Source organism: Brienomyrus brachyistius, unplaced genomic scaffold (assembly GCF_023856365.1).
Source record: "Brienomyrus brachyistius isolate T26 unplaced genomic scaffold, BBRACH_0.4 scaffold163, whole genome shotgun sequence".
In the NCBI taxonomy this organism is placed as follows: Eukaryota; Metazoa; Chordata; class Actinopteri; order Osteoglossiformes; family Mormyridae; genus Brienomyrus; species Brienomyrus brachyistius.
In genome coordinates this window covers 131,942-147,676 of record NW_026042438.1, presented here as the reverse complement: position 1 = coordinate 147,676, position 15,735 = coordinate 131,942, and the positions used below count along the sequence as shown (strand labels likewise).

At 46.9% G+C, this 15,735-nt stretch overlaps 1 pseudogene; it reads left to right on the top strand.

Moving 5' to 3' along the window:
• The first annotated feature begins 1,253 nt into the window (after window positions 1–1,253).
• Window positions 1,254–15,735, top strand: part of LOC125728129 (intersectin-2-like) — a 30,410-nt pseudogene continuing 15,928 nt past the window's right edge.

The window sequence follows — 15,735 nt, the reverse complement described above, 5'->3', positions numbered from 1 at the left end:
AGAAACTTGAAGGTTGGAGATGTTGTGATGGAGAAAATGGATGACTTGCCACGCAATGAATGGAGATTAGCACGTGTAATGGACACAACAACTGACAAAGATGGACTTGTAAGAAAGGTAAAGCTTCGTTTTGGAGAAAGGAAGATGGACAAAGGACAATGTTACAGTAAACCTTCTGTAGTGGAACGCCCAGTGCAGAAACTGGTTTTGCTATTGGAGACTGTTTAATTACATTCTGAAGTTTAAGGTTTATTCTGTCATGTAAACTGTGTTTTCATACAATGTAATGTTTACAGGTCAACGGTTACAGGTCATTTCTTCATTAGGAAATCATTATCACTCCGTTTGGTTCCCATTTGAGCTCTAATGATTTGGTGGGAGTTTAAATGACCGTATTAATATTTCGTTTATTCCATTTATTAGTTACAAATGTTATTCCTTGTTTAACTGTATAAGACGAGTGATGCCTTTTATTGTGAAAGAACGGCTTTTATTTTGAAGGAACATAGAACAACAAGCTGCCGTAAACCAGTGTTGCAAACCGCACAGTAGCGGGAAAACTTCATGGAAGTCGAAGCAAGGTGTGTTCCGTGAAAAAGGAATAGTTATATTACGATTCTTTTTTGGTTAATTTCTTAAATACCAGTGATGGTTTTAGCTCCTGGTTGATGAGGAACAAGGTGGGTTTTGAAGGTTGATTTGTAAATGTATATATGTTTAATATTTCTGTTGTAAGGTGTTTTGCCGAGTAAAATGGACTACGTTTTTGCTCACTACAAGGTGCTAAAGAGCACGGATAAATTAAGCGTGTTAAAGGGTTATAATTTACAAGCTGCTTTGTTTTATTTGTCATGTAAGGTCACGGACAATTTGATAATGATTTACTTTAGTTTATTTCGTGATTCAAAGGTGTTTAAAAGCAAGTGTGACGGTGCGTCACGACGTAACGTGGCTGCGTATAGCAGGGCAGTGGAGTTGGCGGGAGAGAGAGGGGGAAAGGAGGTTTTTTTTTGGTTCGTTCGGGTGATGTAGAGTAAGTAGGGAGAATTCCTTAATGTAGTCACACAGGACCAGATTAGTCTGAAGGCAGGTTCGAGCCACGTTGGTGCTCCGGAGAAGGGAAATTGCTGTGTGTTACCAGAACGACAGAGGAGAGCTGCTCCCGGTGCCGCGCAGTGGGAACCGGAGCTTGGAGGAATCGCGGTAGCTTCCCTGCTATACAGAGACGACTCATCAGCTCCAGTACCAAGGACGACGCAGGTGATATTTAATAAAGTTTATTTCGGCGAATGTACATCAGGGTGATCAGCAACTTGGCCAAGAAGTAGAAGACTTCTGCTAACGTGACGGACACTAAGCGGAGTTTTAAAAGATCGCTGCTGCACACCCCATTTTCTGCGCACGCTACCACCTGGCAGGGCAGGCCCGCTATGTTCTAACTGCATGCCCGGATGCCTGATTTCTCTGGCGGTCATTTTTGGAAGTAAATGTACTGAACAGACTTTCGCATGGGAGTGTTGATGTTATCGGACGGATTATTACAATGTGCCGGTGGTATAAAGTGCTAAATGAATAAGGTTCATTTCTGTTATGAGGTTGTTGTGCATGTTTAATATGAATGTGTCCTGTTGTAAGGTTACTACGAACGTGTTATATGAAGGGTAAAAAATATCCCGTCGGAGGTAAACGGGAGTTCTTGCTTGAAGCCTCCACCGTTAGACACTGAGCGCTCAGTAGGGTGACTGGGGCTGGGGTTTCATTAATAGAGGGGAGTCAGGTGGTTGGTGAAACTCAATTTGGTAATTGCAGTCCTTTGTTTTATGTGAGCTTTGGTTCTTTCCATCTAATAATTTAGTTTACAGTTATTAATTTAGTTAATAATTTAGTTGTAATAATAATTACAGAGAATAAACTGCCTATGTGTTCAATTTACCCTATCCTGGTGTACAGTGGTTACCCTGCTTCTATTATTTAGGCTCTCTCCGGAGTAGGGGCGTCTCACCTGCTACTGCTGGGTACTTCGGTCGGGGGGTGGGGGTACGGTGTGGGTACTTAAACATCACGCTATCCCCAACAGTACTACACTCCAGGTTGGCACCGTGACGCTGATAGGGAAGTGCTGGAGCCTTAGCCGATCTGCTCACGTAGTGCATGTAGCAGACTAGGGAGGCGATTGGTGAGGGTACAGGGACCTACATCCTGCTGTACCTTCTCCGTTTGGAGGATTGGGCAGCCTAGACCTCTACTACGCAGGCTGTGGCCCAGTCTGTTACATGTTGTTAAAATGGTTTAATTGAATATACGTGTAAAAGATAATCCATGTAGAAAACGTTAACAAAAGGATATTAGAACTTAAAGGAAAGAATTCATTTATGTTTTGGAATAAGGAAAGGTGTTAAAGGTAACTTGCTGTCTGAGCTACTAATGGTGATTATTTTCTGTACACTTTATAGCTCTTACGGTGAGTTCACAAGGCAAGGTTAAATAAAGGATTGTGAACCATCAGTTTGAGAGACCATCATTTCAACCGGGGACGCTACATTCTGTACTTTGCCTATTTTGACGCTAGTTTCATCACCTGATTCTACTCATCAACTCTCATCTGAGGAACTTTGTTTCTAGTGTCGACGACATTCCTAGGGTGAGTTACGCCCACTTCCGGATTTGTTGCTAATATGCTAGCATGATTGTAGTTTTTTTGTGCATTGCCTGTTTTGATGCTAGTTTAATGTCTTTACTCTACTCATCAACTCTCATCTGAGGAACTTTGTTTCTAGTCTCGACGACATTCCTAGGGTGAGTTACGCCCACTTCTGGTTTTGATGCTAATATGCTAACATGATTGTAGTTTTTTCTGTACATAGCCTGTTTTGACGCTAGTTTTATTTCTTTACTCTACTTATTAAGATGGATCTGAGGATCTTTGTTTCTAATCTCTAGGGCATTCCTAGGCTGGTGAGATGCCGACTTCTGGTTGTGATGCTAATATGTTAACATGATTGTAGTTTTTTGTACATTTTGATGCTAGTTTTATGTCTTTTCTCATCATGTCTAATCTGAGGAACTTTGTTTCTAGTCTCTACGAGATTCCTAGGCGGAGATACGCCCACACATCTGGTTTTGATGCTAATATGCTAACATGCTAAGTTTTGAGATTACTCCATATTCTGAATCTGGGTGTTGCTATACGCCTAGATCAAACCTTTCAGCCTGATCTGAGCATGCCAAGGCATTTTACATGCTAACAGGCTAGCATGCTAACTTTTGAAATAATTAAAATGCTTGTAGCTTTTTTATACAGTGCCTATTTTGACGCTAGTTTCATCACCTGATTCTACTCAACTCTGATCTGAGGAACTTTGTTTCTACAGGGACTACAGAATGTTATTCAACTAATTAGATGCTGGTCAAGAACAACACATCAGTGTTTTTTTACCTTTTGCTTGCGTATTGGCTATGTTACTCCTTGTATTTGTGTTAGCACTGGATATTCAGTAATTTCTTAGTGTTCCTCATTTTAGTCTGTGAAGGTTAACTAAAATCTAAGTATATGAAAGAAATATAATGAACCATTTTTTTCTGGAATGTGGTTAATGGTCTGTAGTTGGTACTATTGCCTGTACTTTCTTTGGATCTTTGAACAGATGTAAAAAGTTTTTAAGATAATGATCAGGTAGATAAGAGTATCTTTAACATGTCGGTAATAGGTGCTGAGCAGAAATTACCTTTGGAAGGAATTCGTCCTTTGCGGTGTAAGACTATCGCACAGCCATAAACGCTTTTCCTTTAATGATCTGAATGTGGGTGTTGCAGTCATAACAGTAAGTAATTCACAGAGATGTGTAAGGAGTAGATTATTCAGATGCCACCTCTGCACTTGACAGCACTTCCCCAGCGAACCCAGTTAGCACCTTTTAATGACAATTAAACACAGCATGTTATTTGTAATAAGCTTGTTCAGGGATTCGTCAGGCATGTTCGTAATAATAGGAAAGCAGTTCACATTAATTACAGACTTTTGCATCACTGGTAAAAGGCTCAGGGCTCCGGCTGTTGATTTAATTACTCCAGTAATTAAATGAGTCACAGCTCACAAGTGACATTGCAGGCTGTGTTCGACGGGAGCTAGATTATGAAACATTTTGTACGTTAATGGTGGTTTCTTGGTGGGAACCCCCCCTCCCCCCCCCCACAGTTTTCAGGTCGTTCAGCTTGAAGCTCATATTCCCCTCGCCATTTTTCTACCTTGCAGGTGTGCAGGTCAGGAACGTTCTGGCCTCATCCCAGCTCACTCAGACTCAGCTAGCCACTGTTTGGTGAGTGTCCACTGAATTCTTCACGGCCGCAGTGGTGCGCTTGGTTTATTTGCCCCTCTTAAATTACGTAGCTCAATCCTTTCAGCATCCACTCTATGCGGGCAGTGTGTGGCTCCACAGGTGAGGACCATATGTCTGTAACCGCAAGGTCGACAGTTCAAGTCCCCGGATTGGCAGTGATTTCTCTGCTGGTCCCCTGAACAACCTCTAATTGCTCCAATTGACCCTGCGCTGATTTCAGAAGCCATCATGATATTTCCAGGGCTGGTTGCTTTTCTTAAGTGGTCTGTTCCTGTTAGCACGCGTCAGGCAGCTGGTGCGACGGCTCGAGGCAGGAGGTCTGTACTTCTGAGTTGTGACTCATGGGATCCTACTGATAATCAACTAATAGGAAGCGTGTCGCAGGTTTTTAATGTGCTGCAATAATGCAAAAAAATAAAAAAATTTAAAGGCATTTTGTTTTTTATATGTCTGTCTCTCAAAATACTGCTAAAAAATATATTGTTAGGTGAGAATACATTTTATTATTACAGCTCACCTAACAAACTTCATAGCCTAGCCTAGCATACCTTAAACATGCTTGGAACACTTGGCCTACAGTTGGACAAAACTCAGGGTAAGTTGTCATTTTTTTGTAGGTTAGTTTGGTTTTTAAATTGGACCCCTCATGGTCTGGGTGAAGTTATGCTGGTCTTCGCCATCTGTGCACCCGGTTCGATTACTGACCTTCCCACATGTTCTCCCAAGGAACCTGGCAGATGTGGACAAGGACGGCCAGCTGACAGGGGAGGAGTTCATCCTGGCTATGCACCTGGTGGACATGGCGAAGGCCGGACAGCCGCTGCCCCTCACGCTTCCCGGGGACCTGGTGCCCCCCTCCGTCAGGTAGACAGCCGCCGCCGGTGGCCAATCGGTGAACCCGGCAGAGCAGTAAATAGAGCTCTGGAAAAAAATTGAGACCACTCTATACTGGAAAAAAAATCTGCTTGTTTAAAGCTGGTTTTGCTGGCAGAAAGGTACGCTGAGCGTCAGGTTGCTTCCAGGTTCTAAGTACGCAAGTGTACAAGAATATGGTGAAACGGGAGACACTGAGAAAGGCCAGAAAGCAGCCAGGTAAAGGGTGGAAACGACTTCCCAATGCTTGAGATGCCCGTTCACTTATCCGACAGTGCCTCATGAATCATGACCTCAAGTGACCTGTACTTGGTGGAAACGTTAAGTGCAGGTGTGAGGTGCACTGCTAGGACAGTTCATAACAGGCTCATAGAAGCAGGGCTGAAGTCCCATAAAGCAAGGAAGAAGCCCTTCATTAATGAGAAGCAGGAAAGAACCAGGCTGCAGTTTGCAAAAGAAAAAAAAACATTATTCACAGATCCATACCCATAAAGGAGAACTGAGTGAAACAAAAATTGGTGCTATGGTCTCTAACTTTTTTCCATAGTTATATGTAATGAATGGGGAAAGGCGGGGGGGTTGAATATGCTGTGTCAGGCTGGACATTGACCCATCTGGAATCACAGGCTAGGAGGCTTTGTTACAGAAAGGGAGAGTGTCCCCATACACTGAGATACTTCGACTGAGCCCAGCTAAGGGACTCCTGATGAGTGAGCACGGGAAGCTGTATGGTGGTTGTTCCTGTGTAGCCTGACTCAGAGTCTCAGGTTCTAGCACCTTCTACCTACACGGAGGCATGTTGTATTTTGCAGAACGGGGAAGCAGGGGGAATTGCTTCCTTTGAATCGCACCATCGTCCCTGAAGAAATTCAAGTTGAACCACCCCAGAAGACAAAGAGTAATGGTAGCATTAGTAGAACGGACAGACGGATTTACACACACACACACACACACACACACACACAAAGACAGGCACCTTCAGCTAGTGAATGTTTTTGGTGACACAAGTGTGTATTAGTGATGTGCCGTTCTTAGTATCTTTACAAAGAATCACCTGATTCACATTGAATTGCAGGAGGTCAAAGGTCACTGCCCCTATTGCCATGGTTACCACGTGTGCGTGTGCATGGCCCTCCTTGCAGTTTCGTTCGAGGACAAGCTAAAGGAGAACTTCCAGCGGGGAAACGCTGAGCTGGAGAGGCGGCGGCAGGTCTTACAGGAGCAGGAGCGGCGCGAGCAAGAGAGGCGGGCCCAGAAGGCCCGGGAGGAGCAGGAGCGGCGTGAGCAGGAGGCGCGGGAGCAGGAGAGGAGGCGGCAACAGGAGCAGGAGCGGCGGCTGGAGAGGCAACGCGAGCTGGAATGGCAGAAGGAGGAAGAGCGCTTAAAGGAGCTGGAACGCAAGGAGGTCAGTCTTTCTAGTATGGAATGCTAGCATTGTACTTGGGGTTAGGCAGTCGCTCTTTGGTCATTGGTCCAGTCCCAGCCAATCACATTTGGGTTTAGCAAATTAATGTTGTTGGCGATTCACCAGCACTGTTGCCTCATACCTTTCAGAGCTGGGGGTTGGAATCCCACCTCCACTCTTTGAGAGTTTCCATGTTCTCCCAGTGTTGTGTGGCCTTCCTCCAAAAACATGCCCTTAGGTGGTCTGGTGCCTTTAAATTCTCTGCAGTGCGAGGTTCTAGTGTAAGTGCATGTTTTGTGCCCTGCGATGGGCTGACATCCCGTCCAGGGTGTACCCCCCCAGCCTGGTGCCCTGTGCTGTCCTGGATAGACTCCAGGCCCCCCTGTGATAATTGGCTGGAAGTTAATAAAACTTCATTATTGTAACCCTGTGTTGGGCAAATACAGCATTATAACTAATTAAACTAGTTTACTGGTGAAACTCCGTTTATGTACATCTCTGAATGGCTGGGAAGGTTTGACAGCATGTATTTGGTTATTGGTTTAGCTTGTGTGTGAACGTGTGCGACCTGTGATTAGCGCGTGTGTGTGTGTGTGTGTGTGTGTGTGTGTGTGTGTGTGTGTGTGTGTGTGTGTGTGTGTGTGTGTGTGTGTGTGTGTGTGTGTTTGGTCGTGATCATGTGTGTGTCCCTGCAGGCTGCTAAGCAGGAGCTGGAGCGTCAGAGGAAGATGGAGTGGGAGTGGAGGAGGCGACAGGAGCTGCTGAATCAGAGGAACCAAGAACAAGAGGACATCATCAAGCTTAAGGCCAAGAAGAGGAGCTTGGAGCTGGAGCTGGAGGCTGTGGTGAGGACCAGGCCGTCCTGCACCTGTTTGCCCCGACCGACTGCATTCCCCTTCAGGAACGAGGAACAGCCAGCTGTTGAAATCGCACTATCAGAGACGCACGTTTTCCTTTCAGATGTCAATGGTACACATGCTTGTGTCCACAGCGACAATATTCCCGCCCTCAGGACTCATAAGACCACTGTTTAATTTCAGAGAGACAAGCACAAGCAGATCTCTGACCGACTCAGGGACGTCCAGAGCAAGAGGAGCATCCAGAAGGGAGAGCTGGAACTGATCAGTCAGAAGCAGGACAGCTGCCTGCTGGAGGTCAACGCCCTGCAGCGGCAGCTTGAGGTCTGCGGCCTTCCTCCGCTGCCGTCCAAGATCCCAGCAGCTATGGGACGAGCACCAGCTGCAACACTGATAAATAGATTCAACACGGTTCTTTTTCCATGTGATCTGGCGTTATGTCTGCTGTGCATTATACAACAGCTGTGCCACTCCTGTCTGATTAGCAGTCTTCAGATTTTGGCAACCAAGGGAGAGACTGTTCTTCACACCTTTCCTGGAGAATGTGCAGTTTTTTTGGGGGGGAATTTACTATAAAAGCAATAGATAGATAGGGTGAAGTTTCCAGGGAGGGTTTATTTCAGGATTCTCCAGCTTTCTGAGGGAGTTTGGCCTGTTTTTGTGCAGGAGGGGCAGAGGAAACATTCTCAGCTGATTGTGGAGCAGCAGAGATGCAAGGAGATCCTATGCAACATGGGGCTGAACAGTAGGTCTGGTGAGTCTGATCTCCCTGCTTCTCCCTGCGTTACCTGGCGCCCCCCCCCCCTGCAGTCATTCTTGAAGTACTTAAATGTCATGGTGGCACATGGGTGGTACATGCTTCTTGTGCTTCTAAAATGTAGGTGTACACTACCAGACAAAAGTTTGGATGCACCCACTTGTAATACATCTTTATATTTTAGCTACATTATTCACCTTAGACTAAAAGGCTTGGAGGCAGTCGACAGTTTTGCTTCGATGACAGCAATGCAGAATCTTGGCGTTCTTTCAGCCAGCTTTCAGATGTAACCCCCCCTGGAAGGCTTTTCCAGCAGTACAGGAGTTTCCAGAAGTTCTGGGCACAAGTCGGCTACCAACTCATCTCGGCTCTGTAGGGTTTGGGTGGAGTGGGGGATTGTGGGGGCCAGGTTATCTGTCACAGCCCTCCCTCTCACATGTCAACAAGAAAATACTTACCATATAACCTTGAGGTGCACTTAGGGTTGTTAATGTAAGGGCCCCCTGCTGATACAGCACGTTGCTGCACCCTCCACACGAACCACCTCAGGGATGAGAACCTGAGTGTAGTCGTGCAGCGGGTGACACCTCAGCATCACACTAGTCCGAATGGAATGGAACAGTGTACATTTTTTTCCGGTGGCTGGAGTGCCAACCCTGCCACCAACCCCCTTGCAGTTTTCCCTGCAAGTTGGAGGACTTCCTTGCAAGGCTTAGATGTAGATTGTCAGTCCCAGGATGAAGCAATTGCAGGTGAAGGGTCTTGCTTAGAGGTAGTGTTTCTGTATACAGGTCCGACACTTTCCTCCGTAAAGAGGGGCGTGACTGAGAAGGACATCGTCTGTCGGAAACTCAAGGAGCAGCTGGATGTGCTGGAGAAGGATACCGTGGCAAAACTGTCGGAGATGGACCAGTACAACGTGGACATCAAGGTGAGGAGGCATTACTGGTGGTAGAAAGGCATCAATGTTGTGGCTTGCCTCTAGTTAGCCCAGTGTGCTGTACAGGGGCCAGTAGCATTTGTAAATAGAATAAAGTGGAGAAGTGAAGCCTCAAAACATCCATAATCTATGGCCCAGAATCCCGTGTGTTCTGAATTGGATCTGGTGTCTGTACCTTGTATAGCGAGTGGTGGTTGGCGGTGTGGCTTGGTGCTCTGCGCTAATGGTGGTGCGGGCCCGGTCCCTTCCCACAGGAGCTCCGGGAAAGCCAGACCAAGCAGCAGCAGGTCCTGGACAGACTGCGGCAGGTCAAGGCCGACAAGCTATGTGACCTGCAGCGGAGGCGAGAACTGGAGTTGGAGAGGAGGAAGAGAGAGGAGGAGGAGGCGGTCAGGTGAGCTAGGCCTCCTGCAAGGCCTGCATGCTCTGTTGTCGTTTTTGCATTTCTGTTGGCTGTCATGGTGCCAGGTTTGGTTTCCCTGCAATGGTGACTGACCTGTCCTAAATCGCTTTTTAATATCACTTTAACACTGTGCTTCCCAAGCTGGTCCTTGGGGATCCAGAGCTCCCTTTTACTTATTTTTTGTTTGTTTTTCTATTTTTAAGTGGGTCAACACATCACCTACATAATGTCAGAACATGTCAGATGGCTAAGAGCAATTTTAATGTCAATTACAGACCCAGTGTGACAAAGTTCAGTTAAAGCATTAAATTTGAATGGATGACGTGACCTTGATGGTTTGTTTAAAGAAAATATAGCTGCATCACGTGATTGAAGGGCCATGATGTGGTGCTGGGCCAAATTCAGCTTCAATGTGATGCATCATGTCATTCACAGGCAAGCCAAGCTGGAGAAAGAGCGGCAGTGGCGTGTGAAGTTGGAGCGGGAGGAGGAGGAGCGGCGGAGGAGGATCCAGGAGGAGCGGGAGGCCAAGCTGAAGGAGGAGGAAGAACGTGAGCGTGAACTCCGGGCCAAACTGCGCGCCGCTCAGGAGCAGGCTGAGCGGAACCGCCGGGCCGCTGGAGAGGAGGAGGCAGGAGGAAGCCCAGAAGAGGGAGGAGGAGAAGAGGATAGAGGAGGAGAGGCGGCGAGAGGAACATAAAAGGGCGGAGGAGGAGAGGAGGCAGAAGGAAGAGGAGAGGAGGCGGCAAGAGGAGGAGCGGAGAAAGGTGGAGGCAGAGAGAAGGAAGCTAGAGCTGGAGAGGAAAAGACTGGAAGAAGAGAAAAAGAGATTTGAGGAAGAGAGGAGGAGGCAGGAGGAAGAGAGAAGGAGGCAAGAGGAAGAGAACAGAAGGAAGAAGGAGGAGGAGCAGGAGCTGGAGAGGGAGGAGGAGGAGAGAAGACGTCAGCGGGCTCAGATAGCTGCTGTCAGGGATGCAGAGGAGCGGAGGAGACAGGAAGAGGAGCGGAGGAGACAGGAAGAGGAGCGGAGGAGACAGGAGGAGGAGCGGAGGAGGCTGGAAGAGGAGAAGAAGAGACAGGAAGAGGAGAGACGGCGAGAGGAGGACAGGAGGAGAAAGCAACAGGAGGAGGAGGCCGTGGCCAGACAGCGGGAGGAAGAGGCCCGGCAGCAAAAGCAGCAGCAGCAGCACAATTTAGGCAAGACAGACATTCATGAGAAGCTGTCGGCCCTGATCAGGGGCCTAGAGGAGCGAAAAGGTAAGGATTATGGCCTCGATGCAGCCCCCTTCGGGAGGTGTGGAAACGCAGTGACAAATCACAATCTCAGACACGTAAAGCTACCATTAGCGGTGGGGTTTGTACAGTTTCTTCATCAGCCTCCAAATGCAAGTGTCCCATCAGCAGACCCGAGGTGTCGTGTGCTGGTTCAATAGCTGCAGTGCGTCATTAGTGACACAGCGTTCTGAAGAACAGTCACACAAGGAGGTGACTGACTCACTGTCGTTGCAGGGAATTTGAGACCCGTCAAGTCAACACACAGGAAATCGGCCTCCCTGACAACCTACAGAGCCCTGTACCCCTTCACAGCACGGAACGCGGACGAGCTCACCTTTGACACGGACAGCTTGATTGAGGTATACAGAGTGCACCCCCATATGTTAATCTGTTTGTACCATAAATTAAATGTGCTGAATCATTGCCCTGGTGCCTGATTAGTTCTTTTTTTCTGAATCCTTTTCGGGTGTTTTACAGTTAGATCTAGAATCCTTTTGTTCACCATAAAGTGCAACAAGGAGCAGTTTTTTGGGGGGGGGAGGACAGAGGGGTACAAGTGCCCCTGTGACAAAATAAATAAACATGTAGACATATTTAATTTATTAATGGCACATTTCTCCTTTCATATGTTTTAGGGTGTTTTCTGGCCAGTCGTGACCTGGTTTTGGATAGTACGCCCATGTGTGTCATGTGGTAGCCCTTAACCAATCGCCTTGAGTCCGCAGGTGGACGAGAAGACGGAAGGCGAGCAGGGCTGGCTGTATGGCAGCTACCAGGGCAAGATGGGCTGGTTCCCTGAGAGCTACGTCGAGAAGCACAGCCAACCGGAATCTGCGGCCAGCACCAAGCAGGCTCTGATGCCCACAACTGCATCTACCTCAGTCTCTGCAAGGTAATGTTGCCCCTTGGTGTCCAGCATCTAAACTGGTCCTGTGTCATATCTGAATGCTTATGTGGGTCTCACTGACCGTTTTCTCCTGGTCTGTCCCTACTTCAGCAAGGCGGAGGCTAATTCCAGTACCTTCCCAGCAGGACAGAGCACTCCTGGGGGGGCAGGGCAGAACTCTGCCTTCACTCCCACCCACCCTCCAGGCTCTGCCTCTATGGAGTATGGACAGGTAGTTATCCTGGGAGCGCCCCCTACCTGAAGAATACCGTAACTGTCTCGAGTGAGAATTCAGAACTGGCCCCACCCGATCGGTCGTGTTCTTTTTCTGTATTTCCACTGCATGCCTATGCGTATTTATGTGCCAGTGAGTCTGTGGCCTGTTTGCATGGCTGCATCTGAACCATGTCTGTTCAGAAGCCTTCAACTGCTTCTGCGACTGTCTTGCACGTTACTGCAGTATTTTGTTCTGTACTATGCTTTTTCTTTATTTATATATAACAATCAGAAGCAGGTTTGCTGTTTCTGGGGACCCATTTAAAAAGCCACTTTGGGGCCCCTCCACAAGGTGGTGACTTTGTGGCCAGCAAGGGGCCCCCAACACAAATGCATGATTTTATCGCCATAAACAAGTCAACTATGTTTGCTAATAGTGTAGTTTGTATATATGTTGTTTTTTTGGTCATATTTGTGCATGTGTTTGCACATATATAACAATACACTGAGATGTACCATGTATGCACGAGAGTGTTAACTTTCTAGGTATATTCATAAGTTGGTAAACTTTCATGTTAACATTTATCAAAATGTCCATTTTTGGGGGGATTTTTAAGGTAGTTTCAAGTACGTCTAGATCAGATCTTGTTTCCTGAGTGGTGTCCCGGCTGACAGACATGTTTTCTGCGTTGTCAGGTGGCAAGTGGCCTCCAGGTGCAAGCGCTGTGCTCCTGGACGGCCAAGACGGACAACCACCTGAACTTCTCCAAGGATGACATCATCACGGTGCTGGAGCAGCAGGAAAACTGGTGGCTGGGGGAGCTGAATGGGGTGCAGGGCTGAGCCGGAATGAGTAAGTGACACTCTTGGCGGTTCCTCGGGAGGTTCCAGAAGGGTTCTGGTTCTGCTCAGACCAAAGCCTGTCAGCTACCTGGAGACTGGTGGTCATTTACTGAGCCATTTCCTTATTCTAATTCCATATTTCTACGTATTTATTACTGAAGTGGTATTTGATTTGCATTTTTCGGGGCAGGCATCTAGGAGTGATTTTAAATAATCCCTGCCTTTTCTTTGTGACATGTTTGAGAAAATGTGCTAGATTTAGTATGGTAAATTTGGTTTGACTGATTGACTCAACACTTATGAATGCTATTGTGATGTTTTTGTGCTTATATTATTGGTTGAGATAAGCGAGATCAATTTGTAAGGGATTTTTTTCTTTTTCTATTGAAAAATGCGTATGAGCAGAATCGCCGATCCATTTTTTTTCACTTTATTTTGCCAGACCCCTATATTCTTCTGTGGATGAGTTCAATAACCCTGACAATACTCTACAAGAAGGTAAGTTTCTTTTCCAGGGAAGAATTTGAATGAAAAGAAGTTAAATTAAGCTAAGCAGAAGCGCATTTTGCATACATTGTGTCTTTCTTTGATACCCAACATTCCATTTTAGCCAGTCACTACTCTTCACTTTGTTTGGCCATATTGTCATCTTGACTTCTCTTGCGTACCTTTTAATCATCTTGATATTAATGGTATTGCTGCTAGCATGTCAGAAGTAACCTTGAAACAGGGTCTGGTGTGAGAGGCCATTGTCGAAAAGGAGAAAGCCGGATTTTGTCACTGGCTGTTGACCGTTGATTTTCTGTCTAATCAGAAGGCAGGTTTTGTGGCAGTTAAAAATCATTTGGCCATTCTGTCTCTCATCCAATCAGAGTATGTAGCCTTATATACCTATGAAAGCCCAGAGTCAGGAGACCTCACTTTCAACGAAGGAGACACCGTCGTTGTGACGGAAAGAGAAGGGGACTGGTGGAAAGGGTACATCGGAGACAGGAGTGGAGTCTTCCCCTCCAACTACGTAACGCCAAAGGAATCTGAAGTAAATTGTCATGAACGACTTTTCTCAGAGATACTTAAACTGCAGAGTTTATTGTCTATAAATAATAAATCATGACAGGCTAACTTTTGCTACTCTGACCTCTACCAATATGTGTGTCTGTCTACAGACATATAGCACCACTGGAAAGTCAGGTGGAGTCGGCAAAAAGCCAGGTAAGGATGCGGGATCCCACAGTCACCACTCAGTAAAGAGCCAAGAAATTCACTGGCAGCCACCACACACCTTTATCTTTGCCTTTCCGTTGATGCTGGTGCATCTGCAGCTAGGCTGTGTCCTGTATACAGATGAAACACAGCTGTGTTCAATAGTCTTTGCGAGTGCCGACTGTTGCGAAGCTCTATCTACCTTGAACACGTGTGCTTGTTTGCGTTCGCATTCATTTGTGAATGTGTATGACAGAGGTTGCCCAAGTGACGACTGCGTACACGGCCACCGGAGCGGAGCAGCTGAGCCTGGCCCCGGGACAGCTTATCCTCATCCAGGGCAAGAACCCATCTGGGTGGTGGCAAGGGGTTCTGCAGGTCTGTGGACCCGTGTTGTCATGATAGTGACGTTAATCAAATGTGGAGGCCGCCCATAATGAGGTCTAATCCTGGGCTGTTTTTGGGAGGAGGCATTGAAGTTGAGTTGCGGGTCTCTCTCAGGTCAGATGCATTTGTCCTAAATTAGGTTGGCATGTATGTCCTGATGAGGAACCTCTTGTCTTGTATCTGTCCAGGCTAGGGGTAAAAAACGCCAGAACGGATGGTTCCCCGCCTCCCACGTCAAGCTCTTGGGCCCCACCAGTGGGAAGTCCACACCAGCTCCAGTTCCAAGTAAGATCAACAGCATCACATGCCAAGATCTGCGATGATCTCCGTCTGCATCTTCCGTAACAGCCTTTCCTACATGTTGGCTGTTCCTTCAGTTTGCCAGGTCATCACCACACATCACTACAAGGCGGGCAACGAGGATGAGATGAGCTTCTCCAAAAGTCAACTGATCAATGTGCTGAACAAGGACGATGCTGATTGGTGGAAAGGGGAGCTGAATGGCGTCGTCGGCTTGTTCCCCACCAATTACGTCAAGATGACCACGGAGTCCGATCCCAGTCAACAATGTAAGTTTAATTTTTTTCCCCCCCCAAGTAATATTTGTTTGTCTTGTTGATAGTTGCAAATGTCTTAAGATACAAAGTTTGCAGCCTAGTGTTTCATGCTGTTGGCAATAAATGAGAGAGCGGTAGTTCCAAAATCTAAGGTGGAAAGTGACCTTCGGGTAAAAGTTGACCCACGTTACAGTGCCCACCTGCATTGTATGGGTCTCTCAAAGGGCTGTTCTCCTGCTGACTGCAGCTCTACCAAGGCTACGGTTTGGCTTCCTGCTTGGGTCTGACTTTCTGAACAGAAATGGTTTGTGTCCAAAGATGAATCGAGAGAGTTTGCAGTAGCTGTGTGCTGCAGGGGAAACCTAAACACAGATAAGAAATGATTCATTGGTGACCTCATGGGAGGCCTGGTGATGTGAAGTAGGGCAGTTTGAAAGATACTACCTGGTATTGGCAAATGTCTTCATAAAAAACCATGATGAGAGGGTCGATGAGTTTCCACATCATGGCGTGCATACTCTCTCTTCTGCCATCCGCCTATTAGGACTGGGTTTCTTCTCAGAGTTGTGCTTCAGAGAAGCACTCCTCTCCTTCCATCCATCCGTCCACCCTCCTTACACTCTTCTCCTGCCATCTTTCCCTTCTTTCCCCCCCACCTTTCCCTCCATCTTTCCCTCTATCTGTGTTGTTCTTGTAGGACGGCATCGTTGCCTCTTCCTCCACAGCTTCTCAGAGCTGTTCAGATACCCTTTAGGTGCTCCATATCAGTCAATGCTTCCTCGCTGGATAGGGCCTG